Genomic DNA, 15773 nt, shown 5'->3' with positions numbered 1-15773 from the left:
CACAAACACAATGAAAGATGGGAAACGAGAGAGGAGGCCATCATTATTTTTGTTTTGTTTATTGCATCGCCCCAAGTTGCAGTCTTGGGACTTCACTCACCAGGCTAGAGATCGATTGCCTGCCACCTGCAACAACCACAGGAAACGAAAAGAAAACCCATGCAGGCTTGGTTCGTACACTTACCAGGTTCACACACTTACCAGGCCGGAGCAGGTGCCACGCACCCCACCCTCTCTTCCGAACACCTGAGTGGCAGGTAGGGGGCTCCTCGTGGAAAGCAAGACGTTTCCCCTCCCCCAGCCACACAATGCTTCAGCCTCAGAAAGGCGGTGCCTAGAAAATTGGGATTTCATGGAGAGTGCCAACATCAGATGTCACGTGGAGAGGGGGAAAATGGGAGGAAGCATATGGCGTTGGCTCAGGAAGCATCTGAGTCAGCTTGCACATTGCACTAGGGCACCTCCCCACTCTAAAGCACCATCCACTCACACAATGTGTGAATTGGCAGCTTCCTGGACCCCCACTGCTTCAACATTCATTTCAGAAATTGTCAAAGATGCAGCTGAAGTTGGCAAGTTAGGTGGATCATCACACCAATGGATGGAAGCCTGATTCTTGATACCCCCACCTTGAAGTGGTGCGTGTGGAATTATAGCTGCTGTATCCCTTGCCTCTTTCTTTCAGCAGCCAATTCTCCTGCCTTCACCCCCCAAGTTGCTGTAGTGGTATGGGTGTTGAATTAGGACCAAGATGACCCGAGTTCAAATCCCCGCTCAGCTATGAAACGCACCGAGTGACCTTGGGCCTATCACTGCCTCTCGGTCTAACCCACCTCCCAGGGTTGTTTTTAGGATTAAATGCAGAAAGGAAGAACAATGCACACCACCTTGAGCTCTTTGGAGAAAAGATGGGAACTAAATAAATAAAATAGATAGCAGAGAAGCTGGCAAAACTGGAATCCTTTTGGCCACAGCAGGGGAGGTGTAAGTGAGCAAAAGAGCCTTGGATTAAAGGTTGAATTAAGTAAATTCGCAACTCATTGTCCTGCAGTTAAGCATCCTGAGAATCTTTCATTTAAACACCCACAAACAAGTGTCTAGTCCTCATGACTCCACAATACATTTGAGAACAAGTGGGCAACGCAGTTCCACAAGGAAATATAGAAGACATAGAACGTGAGCTTAGATGCAGAATTTAGCTTTCCAAGCATCCTAGTCTAGCTTTATTTTATTTTTATAAAATGATTTTCTAGCCCTCGTGATTATAAATTTTTTGAAAATACATGGGCAGCAGCTGGAGAAATCTCAGGTGTCAGAATGGTATCTGCAGAAGATCTCATGCTCTCTGCCTTTTCCCATGACCAGCAACAGTAGTGGAATAAATAGGGGGAAAGAGTGGGGAGGCTGCAGAAGGACAAATTGTACAGTAGGAAAATGTGTGCTATACAGCAGGAAGGAAAGGTATAAAGAGTCTCATTAAATTAATAAAATCAGTCATTAAAATAAACAAAGAGAACAGGTTGCAGAATCCTGCTTTTCTTGTCACAAAATATGGGGCACAGGGATATATTGGAACACATAATGCTTTGAACAGAATTAACCGTATGCAATAACAGTGAGAACAGAAAACACACCTGCGACCTTCTCCAACTCCCCATGTAATTTCCCATACAAACGGGAAACCCCCAACACCCATGACCCTTGAGAACAGCATGCACACACTTAATTCCACTGACCCCCGAGGCCATTTCCACCAACAGTATTGTGCGCAAATGAGCCACAGGAAACTTAACCGAGCGCAGAGCACAGAGCCACAAGCACAGAGTTGTCCTCATCCACAAAGAGGCACATACCTGCACACACAGCCTTACCCAAATTGGCAAAGAGGCCCAAGGGCGTTTTCATGCATAGTCGGGCTGCATTAGAGCCTTCAGACCACCAGAGAGCAGTTGGCATCTTCACTATCAGCAAGCCACTATTTAATCCTACAGCTCCTGCACTTCCTTCCCTCCGGAAGGAAAAGCCTGGAATCTGATCCAACTTCCAAGCACTGGAAGACTCCACAAACCATCAGAAGGGCTGCCTCAGTGGGCTGTATCTTTGAAACGAGGAACCAGCCCCTAAGTCCATTTTGACCAGCTGAGATGTTAGGGATGCCGTCCGCATATGACATAGGTCTTTGGCTGAACCAGTCTACAACATGCTATGGAAGGTAAATGGTTCCCTTGAGCCTGATCTTCCTACCACCTAGGAAGGTCATCATTTCACGGGATTATATGAAGTTAAAAGAGAGTGAAAGGCAACAGAGTCTCACCAAACCTCCCACAAGTGAGCAATCTGGAATCTGGAGCGTATGCCACAACTCCTTGGGAGAGCAGGAAATGGGAAGAATGTGGTATTGGTTGCAGAATTACGCTTTCTGAAATAGCTCAGTTTCCCTTAAAGAATAAAGGGCAAGTTTCTAGCACTGCTGGTTGCAAAGTCATGTCTACTGTAATCTTAGGCTAGATAGAGATGTGACTGCAGTACATAAAATTTTCAGTGCAAAACAAGACAAAATATGTGTGTGTGTGTGTGTGTGTGTGTGTATATAATATATATATATATATATATATATATACATACATATATATATATATAAAATTGTGGGCAGGTTGTCACAGGGCAAGTTTGTCTAAACAACTATCTGTCTTTTAGAAGACATCTGAAGGCAGCCCTGTTTAGGGAAGTTTTTCATGTTTGATGCTTTATTGTGTTTTTAATATCCTGTTGGAAGCCACCCAGAGCGGCTGGGGAGGCCCGGCCAGATGGGAGGGGTAAAAGTACTAAATTATTATTATTATTATTATTATTATTATTAGCCTTGAGGAATGCTCCACAGAAAGAAAACACTCACACCCTCAACGGGGTCATCAGCCTTTATGATGAGGAAGACCATTCCTTTCCAACTTCATTTACTGAAGATGCTACTGAACAATACCTACTAGTAGTCATAAACTCATCCTGGAGCTTATTATCTTAGGTGGTGCTACAGATCCCGCAAAAGAAAGAAATAAAAAATTGGGGGGGGGGGTTTTCCTGTATTTTTTTTTTAAAAAAATCTAAACAGCAAAATTTTACATGATAGGTTATAAATGATGCATTTTATGGTGTTAAAGTAGTAAAATAAGATTAGTTTTGATTAGAAAGTTAATTACTGAGTACATTTCCTTCAAAAGGTCTGTGTCTGGCACTCTCACTGACAAACTCCACGCAAAACCACACCGCAAGGTTTCAAAATTCACAGAAATTTTACATTTCTAGTTACATGCATCTCCTAAGTGGCATTTCAATCCAGGATGTATCCAATCTCATCTGTTATGTATTAAAGATTCTTGAGCTGCAGCTGTGCAAATGTCAGAACCGCTGGCATATCCGGAAACCTAGTGCAATAAAAAAGGCAGCTTTATGCTGATCCCCTTGACCTTGAAAGCCTCACCTTCCACACTTGAGCCATAATAAAAATACAGTCAAGAGAGCCAGTGCTGATGTGTCAAATCCAGACTAAGTTAGTTGCGCTTTGATTCTGCTGAAATCAATGCAACAAGTAAGGCATCACTAAGCACATTCCCCACCTGCCCCCCTCCAAGATCCACAGTAATTGTTGGGAACCTTTGGCCCTCCAAATGTTGCTTAACTCAGTTCCCATCCTCCCTGGCTACTGTCCATGCTTGCTGGGGCTGATGGGAGCCTCACATTTGATCTACAGTGTGGGACATTATGGAGAGGCTACCCTCCTCCAGGCAATGGTGCAGTCAGGAAATTACGGTCTCATGCGGGAATTAGAAATCATTATTTCACTTATTTCTAATTTCACTTATTTTAAATGTAGTAAGCCAGCTTTGCTGCGTTTGGGTTTCCTCCTGCTCATTCTGCTGAACTCTGAACCTTCTGCACCAAAGTTCTGCCCTTATGGCTCCACTACCTCCAGGGATGTCTCGTGGCATTTCATAGGAGCGGTATAACCTATGATCTTTCACATGTACGCTAGGCCCATGAAAACCATGGGATGTTGGCAAAGTGTGGCATGCAAAGAGAGAGATGGGAAAAGCCTTATCCAAACTGGTTGGCGTGTTTTTTGTGGGTGTATCCTGCAACACGCCATTGGCACAATAACAGTGCATTAGCAGCGGACTTCTACTGATGCATCCACACATCATCATTCTGCTTTATCAGTTGTTCTGCTATGCTTCCCCAATGTTACTGCATTATGCTTGTCTGGAAGGGGCTCTTTCGCACTGCAACACAACAAAAGCAGGGCAACGCACGCGCACGCACGCACGCACACACACACACACGGGAACATTTGCAGCATAAAAAGGTACAGAATTTCAGCAGGAAGCTATGGGACATGCGCCAATTCGAAACGAAGCAGGATGTCCGCCGCCAAACTTTTGCAGGCACAAAGAGTACTGAACGCGGGATCATGTGTAACCAGCCTGATATCATCATGAGCAAAGGACGTCTAGAGAAGCCCAGAGAGAGAGAGAGAGAGAGAGAGAGAGAGAGAGAGAGGCCTATTCCTTCTGCAGCCTCCCTTTGCTTTACCGCCACCTTCTCAATGGATTCCCAAAGCTTTAAAAGAGCCTTTTGGTTTGGAAGGCAGCTGACGGCAACTGGTGCCAAACGCCTGGAGAAAGCAACCCTAAGATGCCTCTTTGATCCTTTGTCCTGCCAGGGAATGAGACTGTTTTCTCTTCTCCTTCCTCTCTCATTGTGCTTTTTAATTCAAGGTCTCCAAGGCCTGGGGTGAGAGAGACAGAGTGGGAAGAGGAGGAGGAGGGAGAGATGACACAAACGTTTAAGCTTTCACAAGAGTCTCATTCCGCAAGGGTTGGCAAGAGAGGGAGCAATGCCCAATTCCAGGAAAGCAACAGGTGCCTCTACTGTCCTCCATCCATCAAGGCCTGTCATTGTTTTGACCCTTTTTGTCCAGTTTCTTGTCCCCTGGCTTCCACTCAAGTGCCATTCTCTGGCTTCTGACGCACGAGCTTGCAAGTTTTGCAAAGGTGGCGAGTGAGGGTGGAGGCCTTCTTGACTGGGCTTCTGTACAGCACCAGCACCACTGTGATCTACATAATGAAATAACCCAAACAACAAAAGAACCAGGGAAGGAAGTCTTGCGGGGTTGGCGGCGGGCATTGTGAAATTAAAGCCTGAAGTTCTTCAGCTTCATCTCACAGCCAAAAACCTCAACCAAACACCCAATCTGAAAGGCCTGACCAACGTTGAGCTTCTCTGTTGGCTCTAGAATCTCTTAGGTCTAAACTCTTGATTGGCTGCTCACCCTCTGTAAAGTCTTCCATGCCAGATCAGACCTAGCTCTGACGATTCAGTTGCTCTCCACACCCATCAAACCAGGGTTTCCTTATTTCAGTATGATGTTTTGAGGCATTGTGGTAGGGATATGGCTTCCTAATCCTTATGTGAACCTCAGATGTAGCAGGCTGGTCAAATGCAATTAGGACTCCAGAATGCAGCCTGAGTAAATAAACCACACAGCAAACCAAGAATTTTAAAAAAAATAACGACACTTATTTTCCACTCTTACACAGACTTGCACAAGTCTCCCATTAGCCAAGCCTGCTCAGCTTCAGCAGCATCACAGCATCGTATTTTCCCAGACCATTCACTGGGTCATAGGAAACTTGAGAGAAAAAAATCAGGGCCAACAATCTACCTGATACGGAACTATGGTTGGTTGAGTTTTTGGGGGGTTTTTCCCCACTATTGATAGCATCTGGGACTACCAGAATGCACTGCCACACAGGATTTACTTATTTATTTTAACACACAAGATTCACTTATTTATTTTAAGCAAGTTATTTCAGGGAATAAATGGTGGTAGCACCCCCAGGCCAACACAGGTCACTTCAGGTTGTGGCTGTGTTGAGGATCATGGAAGAACGTGTTTAGAAGATAAAAGCAAAACCCACAAGAAACTATATGCTACCTCCAGAAACAGAGGTCACAACATGCCTGGGAATACCACTCACCGGAGAACTTCATGACCTGTTTGAGGGCATCCTGTTGGCATCTGCTTGGCTATTATGGGAAGCAGGATACTAAACTAGATAGGCTGTTGGTCTGAACCAGCAGGGCTCTTCGTATGTACACTTTGGACCTGCTGAACACCACACCCCCAAGAGAAGCAATTTTGAAGTATCACGATCCAACTCACTAGGTTTCTCCAACTAATGCTGATTCTGAATCTTCCCTTGCTATGACATTCTCAGAGAGAGAGAGAGAGAGAGAGAGAGAGAGAGAGAGAGAGAGAAGAAAATAGATTAAAAAACAGTAAGAGCGACTATGTTGAATCTGGAGAAGGATGAGAGAAAATTGTTCCAAGCAAGGTGAACTGCAAAGAAATAAACTGCAGCAGTGGTGTAACGAAAAGAGCACCCATGAGAAAACAAAAATTAGCCAGGATAATCTTTCACAAAACATGCCTTTGTTCATTTGTTTTAATGATTGTCATTTACGATGAATTATTTACATGGCATTTATCTATGCAACCGCTTTCTAGTCCCTGTTAAACATAAGAGTATTGTGCATTCAGCAGTAGCATCACAAAAACTCAAGTGTTTGGGAAAAGACAAATAGGTCTGGGATGCCACTCGCCTTGGACCCAAGACACTGGGTCAGTAGCACCTGCTGCTCAAAGCAAGAGTACCCTGAAGACAAACAGATAAGGCAAGAGAGAGGGGAAGACAAGAGTGCTACACAGCGTCCCTGCTTCCATTTGAAAGTCACCACTTGAATGGGAGAAGCACAACAAAGACTAAGGCTGTGTACACACTATTCTTTTAATGCACATTCAAAGCACATTTATTCCTTTATCAGTGAATTCAGGGCACTAGGGTAAACTACAGTGCCCCAAATTCTTTGAGAAGAAAACATGCTTCAGAGATATAGCATGTACATAGCCATGGAGTTAAGGAATACAATGCCTCCTGGGACAAACTGAATGCTGTTCTTAGCCATGATGAAGCCCGAGGTGTATCACTAAACCATTTCCTCCCGATGGTACAAATCCTACCTGTATGCCTGGCAAGCTGCATTACTAGAAGTGTCAAATCAGGACTGCATTGGAACTAGGCCCCTTTGGATGAGGACAATGGAGACACACTGCCCCGTATGTCTTTGGGACAATACTCTATTTGCTGGTACAAGCAGCAAGTGAGTATGTTTAGTAGGAAACAGGAAGTATTGAAGTCTCTGCCTTTTCAAGGATCTGACTAACTAGGCCAGCTAGCACACATCCTATTGGTTGTTGGGACTACAGTGGTACCTTGGGTTACGAACTTAATTCATTCTGGAGGTCTGTTCTTAACCCGAAACCGTTCTTAACCTGAGGCGCGCTTTCGCAAATGGGGCCTCCCGCTGCCGGAGCGTGATTTCCGTTCTGTTCCTGGAGCAAAGTTTGTAACCCGAGGTACTACTTCTGGGTTTGCAGAGTTTGTAACCCAAAGCGTTTGTAACCCGAAGCATTTGTAACCCGAGGTACCACTGTATATAAAGGCAGCTGCAGGAAAGAGGAAATTATCAATGCAAAGTGATGGCTGTTTTGTCATATATAATAGGATTAGAAACCAAGCAAATAAACACCATGTAATCTAGATTTCTAAATCTGAAAATCCAGGACCATTTGAGCCACAAAATATGCCAAGGCTGAGCCATAAAACATGTAACAATCAAACTACATGGTACATTAAATATGTAGTATGAAGCTGCATCTCTCTTTGTTGATCTAATCCTGCAGCGCACAGGGAGGGGAAGTTTAACCCCCCATTTCCCAAACCGTAATCCCTACAATACCACCCAGCTCACCTGGCCTGCAGTTAGACACAAGGGGGGAAAGCCAATGGGAGCTTCCTACTTCCTGGCTAATTGCAGCATAGGGTGAGGGGAGGACTAGCTATCTTCACTGGGGTTGTGGTCTGGGAGGGAAGGGTTAAATTTCCCCTTCCTGCGCGCCATGGTTCTGATGAAAATCACATACACACAATTTAGGATTAATGTTGTTTGGCGTTTTCTTTTCTTTCCTTTTTTTTAAAAAAAATACAGATATAATTGCACGCCACACATTTAATAAAAAGTCTCATTTATCCCAAGCAACTGCAATAATCACCATGCATCTAAGCACAGAGAGGCAGGCCCACGTTGGCTTCAGCCCTGTTAAATCTCATTTTTTTAAAAAGTACAGTATGCAGATTAAAACCACTTGGAACATGAGCGCATTGCTCAGCTCAACAACAATGAAACACCAGAGAAGTGCCTCTGAACATACAGAGTGTGTGTCACTCGCTATTGGATAACCACAAGCCCAAGCATAAATCCTGGAATTGAGGGGCAGTGTTTTCAGGTCTGAAATTGCCAATGGTGTAAGCAGTGTGGGGTGGGAGGGATTCTTTTGCAGGTGTCTTGCAGCCCCACTCATCCTCCTTTAACTCATATCGCACCACCTACTTCTTTTAAAGTAACAGATGCGATGTTATATGCCAGCGGTTGCAAAACTCACTTTTCCCGTAGACCACTTGAAAATTGGTGAACTGCTTCATCATGTTTTCTGCCTGTTAAAGCAAGTGCGATGCTAGATGCTGTGCGACTGTGTTTTTATTGCTTCTTTTGTTTCTTATATTTTATTTTACTGTGTTGCGATTTGAATGCCATGTAATTCAAACTGTAACACAAGATAAGAAATAAAAGAAACTACAAAAACTCAATTAAAAATCAATGTGGATATTTAATGCAGACATTCCGTGGACCAGCTGTATGAAGCTTGTCCACAGGCCACAGTCTGGGAACAGGTTTTATATACAGAAAATAACAGTATATGTGAGCACATACAGTCATACCTCGGGTTAAATATGCTTCGAGTTGAGCGCGTTCAAGTTGTGCTCCTCGGCAACCCGGAAGTAACAGAGCGCGTTACTTCCGGGTTTCGCCGCTTGCACATGCTCAATCTCAAACGCAATCTCAAACACTTGCGCAGATGCTCAAAATGATGTCACACGCATGCACAGAAGCGGTGAAAAGCGATGCACGCATGTGCAGACGCGCCGTCACTAGTTACGTTTACCTCTAGATGCGAACGGGGCTCCAGAATGGATCCCATTCATATCTAGATGTACCACTGTATAGTGTGCCTTCTACTCAGCACTGAGTAACTGCAGTCTGTGATTTCTTCCCAACATCCCTCAAGTGATGAACTAGGGCTTCCTTCTACATCAGGTGGCCAGATTCACATATTGACCACAGCCTGAGAACTTCCTGGTGGCACTCTGAGGGTACAATCCCAAAATGTTTTGAAATGTGTATTATTAATTATATTTGCATCCTGCCTTTCTTCCAAAGAATTCAGGGCAGCATAATAATGTCCCCTCTTTCACTTCATTCATACACCTCTGTCAAGGTTGAGTGGGGATTTGAACCCGGGTCTCCCCAGTCTTAGACCGACACTCTAACCACTAAACCACAATGGCTCTAAGTTCCCCATCCAGCACCAATGCTACTATCCAGCAGTCCATGCCTGATTATACCTGCGCACTTGCTTCACTTGGGGTTGAATCTTGCAAGGAGTCTTGAGTTCAGACACCACCTCCTGCCTTACAAATCTAAAGCATTTTAAGATATTGAAGAAGCGTCCTAAAAGAGCTGTGGAATCTGGAGATTTTTCAAGGGCACAGAGAACAGTGATACTGTACAGGCAGAGGATCATGCATATAGGAAGGGAGAGCTGAAAGAAATACGGTAGGTGGTGCATCATATTCTCTTCTAAAACTAAGGCCCGATGTTTCAGTAGGGAAAATTGGTAGGAGACCTGCAAGGCAGTATCAAGAATCAACCGGGAGGTTGTCAGATTTTTTCCTCCTTTGCAAAGAGGGAAGAAGGGAGATTCTCAATAGCGTCGTCCTTGAGTGTCCTTTACCAGCTTTTTACACGCAGTGCAGTGGATGAGAAAGGATTGAAAAATCCCCAAATGCTCTTTTTGTTGATTTCACTTCTTCATCCCTCCCCACACCCTCTCTCATTCCTGTGTGCTAACTAAAGCAAGAAAGGGAGGAGGAAACATTCAGAAACGGGAATGCAAAAGTAGGAAGGCGGAGGCGGCTAATTTCATTCACTTTATCAAAGACTTTTAAAGCAAGCTAGTTAAAAATAGAAGGCAAGGAAGGAACTGGGGTGTTGTTAGAGGGCAAAGCATGAAGCCCAAACTCAGGGTCTTTTGCCCAGGATCTCCAGACTCAAATCACCCCTTTAAACATTTTTTTTCCTTTGCTTACAGGGTGTCTGAGTGTGCTGCAAAATGCTGTGCAGCTGAGACCTCATCTACCCGTCATATGAATTCACTTGAAGAGAAAGCATGCATAACACCCTATATAATGTATGAACAGGATTGTAGCTTAAGTTGCATTTTGTATTAATGATGATCATGTTGTGTGAGCTGCCTTGGGCACCTCATGTTGAGGCAAAAACGCAAGATAGAGAAATGTTTTAAATAAATAAATCAGCCACTCGTATACCCAGCATGGATAAGTTGCATCCAATTTGCTCAAAATGCACAAGGATTGGGGCTTTTGCATTTTAGAAACTTTGTCTGAGATTTCAGACTGTGTTTCTTGATTGAGAGGGTTTTTGCTTTGCCTTTTCCTTTTCCTTTTTATACAGAAAATACCTCTCTACTCGGCCATAGATTTCAATTTCTTAAGCAATGAGAGCAAAATCCTTCTCAGCACTTTGCTCATGTTTGTCCTGGTTTTGCAGGAGTGGCACCAGCAGGAAGTATGTATTAGCCCAGTTTGATGGTGCAGGGGGAGAGCCTGTCTTGCAGACCTTCATGGGGGAGGCACACATATCCATTGAAAAACAAAATCTGGAGAAAGAAATGGCAGGACGTAGCTGAAGAAGACGAGTTGGTAACCTTGCTCCTATTCATCATTATATTATCTGATATTTATTGTGGTGGAGAGACTTATCCTGAGAATAATGTGCAAAAACAAAAAGCAATATTAATTAGAAATTGATGAGGGGTGGGATTGTGTCCCTTGGCACCTATGATGCCCTGTGTATTACCTGTGTATTATTATAACAACTGCACTGCAATGACACCCACAGCAAGAGCAATGGCAATGGAGAAGCAAGAGAACTGCAATGAACCAGGGAAATCCAACTGCAGGAGGATATATGTTCACAAACAGGGTAGGCCCAATACGTTTCAGTCCCTGAGGCAAAAGCCTGAAACAGCACTCGGCATTTTAACTGGCATGGGCTGCAGTTGACAGAAAGTTGCCCTGTGGAAGTCCCACTGCATGGGGTTTGCACAGCTCCCATGTAGTTGAATGGAGCTTGTAATGGAGAATCTGAATCCTTCTCCATCTCCAGGGCCGGCCCTACCATTAGGCACAGCAAACAAGCTGCGCAAGGCAGCCAATTTTAGAGGTGTCATGAAACAACAGAAAGTTTCTAGTTACTACATTTATTTTCACTGTATTTTTACCACCAGGATGGCTATTCAAATAATTTGCCCAGCTTTGTTTGGTAGTAGACACCATGACTTGGGGGCAGGTGTGGCTGCCATTTGCTATTCTGCCTTAGCAATACTACTACTACTACTAATAATAATAATAATAATAATTTATTTAAAACCCACCCATTTGGCCGAGTTTCCCCAGCCACTCTGGGAGGCTCCCAATCGAATATTAAAAACAATACAGCATTAAATATTAAAACTTCCCTAAACAGGGCTGCCATCAGATGCCTTTAAAAGTAGGATAATTGCTTATTTCCTTGACATCTGATGGGAGGGCATTCCACTGGGCGGGTGCCACTACCAAGAAGGCCCTCTGTCTGGTTCCCTGTAACCTCACTTCTCACAATGAGGGTACCGCCAGAAGGCCCTCGGTGCTGAATCTCAGTGTCCGGGCTGAACGATGGGGGTGGAGATGCTCCTTCAGGTATACAGGACCGAGGCCGTTTAGAGGTTTAAAGGTCAGCACCAACACTTTGAACTGTCATCCCTTTGCCTTTTGTCTGACTGCTGCTCTTCTCTTTGCCCCTTATCTGCAGCCTGAACTGGTACAACCCAGGAGGGGGAAAAACCTTTATCATCTCATTCTGCTGAGCGTCAGGGCTAAGTGGCCCCTAGTGGGCCCAGGGGAAGGGGAAAAGGCACATCTTGTCCACAAATTCCGCAACCATTCCTACCCCTCTGCCATGCTTCCTAGTACAGACCTCAGGAAAGGCCCTCAACGATGCCTTTGAGCCGGCAGACACCAGTCCACTTGGCCTGCGCAATGTCTTTTTAATGAGCCATATAATGAATGCTCTTCAAATTATGTTGGAATCATTAATTTTTCCAAAATGAGACAGATTCCCCCTCAAATCCTGAGGCGATGCCAAGGCGACTTGTTGTGCTCCTAAGCTCTCTCTCTCTCTCCCTCTCTCTCCCCCTCCTGCTCTCTGTTTTTATGACTGTGTTGGGGCTCTTTGGTATAGCCCAGTGCTGCCGTTGGCCTTTTCACACTCACACAAATGAGCCGGCATGAACTCATCCCTCTCTCTTGTCTTCTCTTCTTCTTCTTTCCCCTTCTTTCCTCCGTCATTTCAAGGGGGGGGGGCAGTCAGGAAAGCAAAGCCCGGAAGCATGAAAGGAAAGGATTCTTAACCGAACGGGTCAGCAGCAATGACAGGCCTCAAATGGATGAGTGCGGGTGGAGGATGGAGGCGCATACAGATATCCAAAGGCGCCAGAAGCCGGGAGGAGTAAACAGCGGGAGAGATGCAAGTGCCAAAGACAGAGCCAAGGAAGAAAACAGCCCCAGCGCTCTCCCCAACTTGATTACGATGGCTCCTGGGGCACGCCAAGCACTGGGTAGCCCATGCTAGCAAGGACCACCATCTCATTCCATTATTTAGTAAGCCCAGCTCTCTTTAATTAAAAAAAAAAAAAACCACAGCGGCAAGCGACTCAACATGGACTCATTAGCGCAGCAAAAAGTCAAAACAATACAGGTGAACAAAGTAAAACAGCAGCACGTTGTCAGGCCAGGGCCGCAACGGCAAGCCTTTACGTGGGAAGAAGTCCCATTTAACTCAGCAGGACTTCGCTCTCAAGTAAACATGGCTGCTGCACACCACTAGAAGCTTGCCTAAGCAAACAAGCTGTTCCTCCTGTCTCTGAAATGTGGCTTGTGCTGGACTTTCTCTGGAGAAGAAATCCCCATCAAACTCAGGTCACTTCCAGACATCCTCTTTATTGAACGTTCCTTCTAAATTATTTTCAGGGAGTGGGACAATTAGCTAATTTTATTTGTTGTTGTTTAGCCGTGTCTGACTCTTCGTGACCCCATGGACCAGAGCACGCCAGGAACTTGTGTCTTCCACTGCCTCCTGTACTTAATGGGTCTCTCCCCCCGCCACCACCATCTTTAGATGGCAAGCCAGTCCTTGTGCATTTGGGGGCCCTCCTATTCACTCAGCTGAACTGGGTCTGAGATTTCTGCCCCAAAGTCCCGCCTGATGGTGCCATTGCCTTCCAAACTCTCCTCACCTTCCCATGCTCACACTGTTACCTGTTTCTATTTCCCGAGTTCTGACCTTGGTCTGCCCCGTCTACCTGCTATCCTTGATTCAGTCCATGGGTGTCCACAGGGCACGGCTACTGTCCCACCTCTGAGGAGTCACAATCCCCACATCCCCACCTTTTAAATTTTTTTAGTAAGTTTCTAGCATTTGTGGCATATGAGATATAAGGCAAAATGTAAGGGCACTATCCTTCTCATTTTTGGTGAGACGTTAGCCGGCTCCCCTCCTCTTTTCAGCGTTTTACTCCCCACCCACCCTGGGGGGAAATCCTGCAGATGACCATGGACAACCTGTGGGACAATCTGCAGCCATCCTTTTCATACCCCTCAAAATATGGAAAATAGCTGGAATGCATGCAGAGTTGAGATGGGCAGGCCGTGAGGGATCAAAGCAAGCAATGGGGAGAAGGCAGCAACGGGAGCTGCTTGCCTCCCACATGACAGGTGGCAGGCGGTGGAAAGCAGCAGAGGCAGTTGGCCAGCGCATGTCTTGCAGCCGTGTCTGGTTCAAGCAACGCCAAAAGCTGTCGCACAAGCCCACAGCCTCGCCACAAGGCTCGCCCCGCCCCCCTTGCTTCGTACCTAGCAAGTAATGTGTGCAAGCCCATGGCTGCACCACAGCAGCCTTCACGATGGGATGTCACAGGAGATGGGAGAGGACTAGTCTCATGGTTGGACATTTGTTTTTAGAAGATGAACAACAACAGCCCATTCACCAGGTACAGGATTTGCGAGACACAGGTATCGGAAAACATTCATTTGGAAGGTATACAAATTTTGAGGTTTGAGGGGGTACCGAGAGCAGCAAAGTCCATCACCTGTTGACCTTGGGGAAGGACATCTTTACCTGGCCCAGCAGACACCACTAGATGGTAGCAGAGTGCTTCTTTGCACAGCAGATCGATGGAATTCACGACCACAAGATGTAGTGACAGCCACCGGCTTAGACATTTTAATTTTTTTTTTTAAAGGGGGAGTAGATGAATTCACAGAGGTTAGTCACCCATGGCTGCCAGTCAGGGTATTTATATATTGCTTCCAGTATCAGATGCAGTTATGTCTCCGAATACCAGATGCTGGGGGAAAGAAGCAATGCCTTGGCCCATATTGTGATTATTTATGTGGTACTATGGCTGCAAAAAGACAATAGCGTTCTGGAGCTGGAAACCATCTTGAAAAGCTTGTCAAACCAGAAGAAGCTCTAAAAAGGAGAGCGGCAGAGAATCATCTAAAAGAACCGGAAGTTGAGGCCCGCGTTGTCAGGCTGCAACATTTACGAACAATACAAGATAGTGCTTATAAAAAAAGGAATATGCTTTAAAAATGTCTAGGACTGATAAAATGAGCATCCTCGGTGTGAGGAGCTTTGGAGCAGAGGACAAAGACAAGCAAGTGATCACTTCCTTGAATCCTTTATCTTGGTGGGACCAAATGGTGCTGGAAAAATGACTATCATAGAATGTCTCAAGTATATTTGCTCAAGGGAGAACTCATTTGTTCATGACCCAAAAGTCACCAATGAAACAGATGTCAGAGCTCAAATTCGACTTCATTTTCATGATGTTAATGGAGAGCTTGTCCAAAGATCCATGGCATGCACACAAAAGGGAAAGAAAATGGAATTTAAAGCCCTTCCTACCCAGGCATGAGACACAGGCTCTGCCCTGAACCAAATAGGTTTGGTTGCTCTTACTTCAACAGCAAATAAGAGTGTGGGGGAAGTATTGCTGGGCTCTTGTCCTAGAACAGGATGCTGGATTACATCAACCTTTTAGCTTGATCCAGCAGGTGATCCAGCAGGGCTCTTCTTATGTCCTTACCCCAGGGAGGCACACAACCTTGGATAGCTCAGTTGGTTGGAGCGTGGTGCTGATAACACCAAGGTTGCAGCTTCAATCCCCGTGTGGGACAGCCGCATATTCCTGCATTGCAGGGGGGTTGGACTAGATGACCCTCATGGTCCCTTCCAACTCCATGATTCTGAGTAAATGTCTAAGGTAGCAGGAGGAAACCCACACTTTCCAAAAAAAGGGTTCCATGGCTTCCTAGTAGAGCATTTGCATTGCATGCGCAAGGTCCCAGGTTCAATTCCTGGCACGGAAATGACTCCTGCTGGAAGCGCCACTGTCAGTCAATCTAGAGGTAGAC

At 45.3% G+C, this 15773-nt stretch overlaps 1 protein-coding gene across 5 annotated transcripts in view; it reads right to left on the bottom strand.

Moving 5' to 3' along the window:
- SRCIN1 (SRC kinase signaling inhibitor 1) overlaps window positions 1–15773 on the bottom strand; it is a 275973-nt gene that overhangs the window by 222167 nt on the left and 38033 nt on the right. The window lies entirely within an intron of this gene.

The sequence above is a fragment of the Podarcis erhardii genome (genome assembly GCF_964252035.2).
Source record: "Podarcis erhardii genome assembly, chromosome: 13".
NCBI lineage: Eukaryota > Metazoa > Chordata > Lepidosauria > Squamata > Lacertidae > Podarcis > Podarcis erhardii.
The sequence above is the reverse complement of the archived record's forward strand: the minus strand, read 5'-3'. Positions and strand labels throughout refer to the sequence as shown.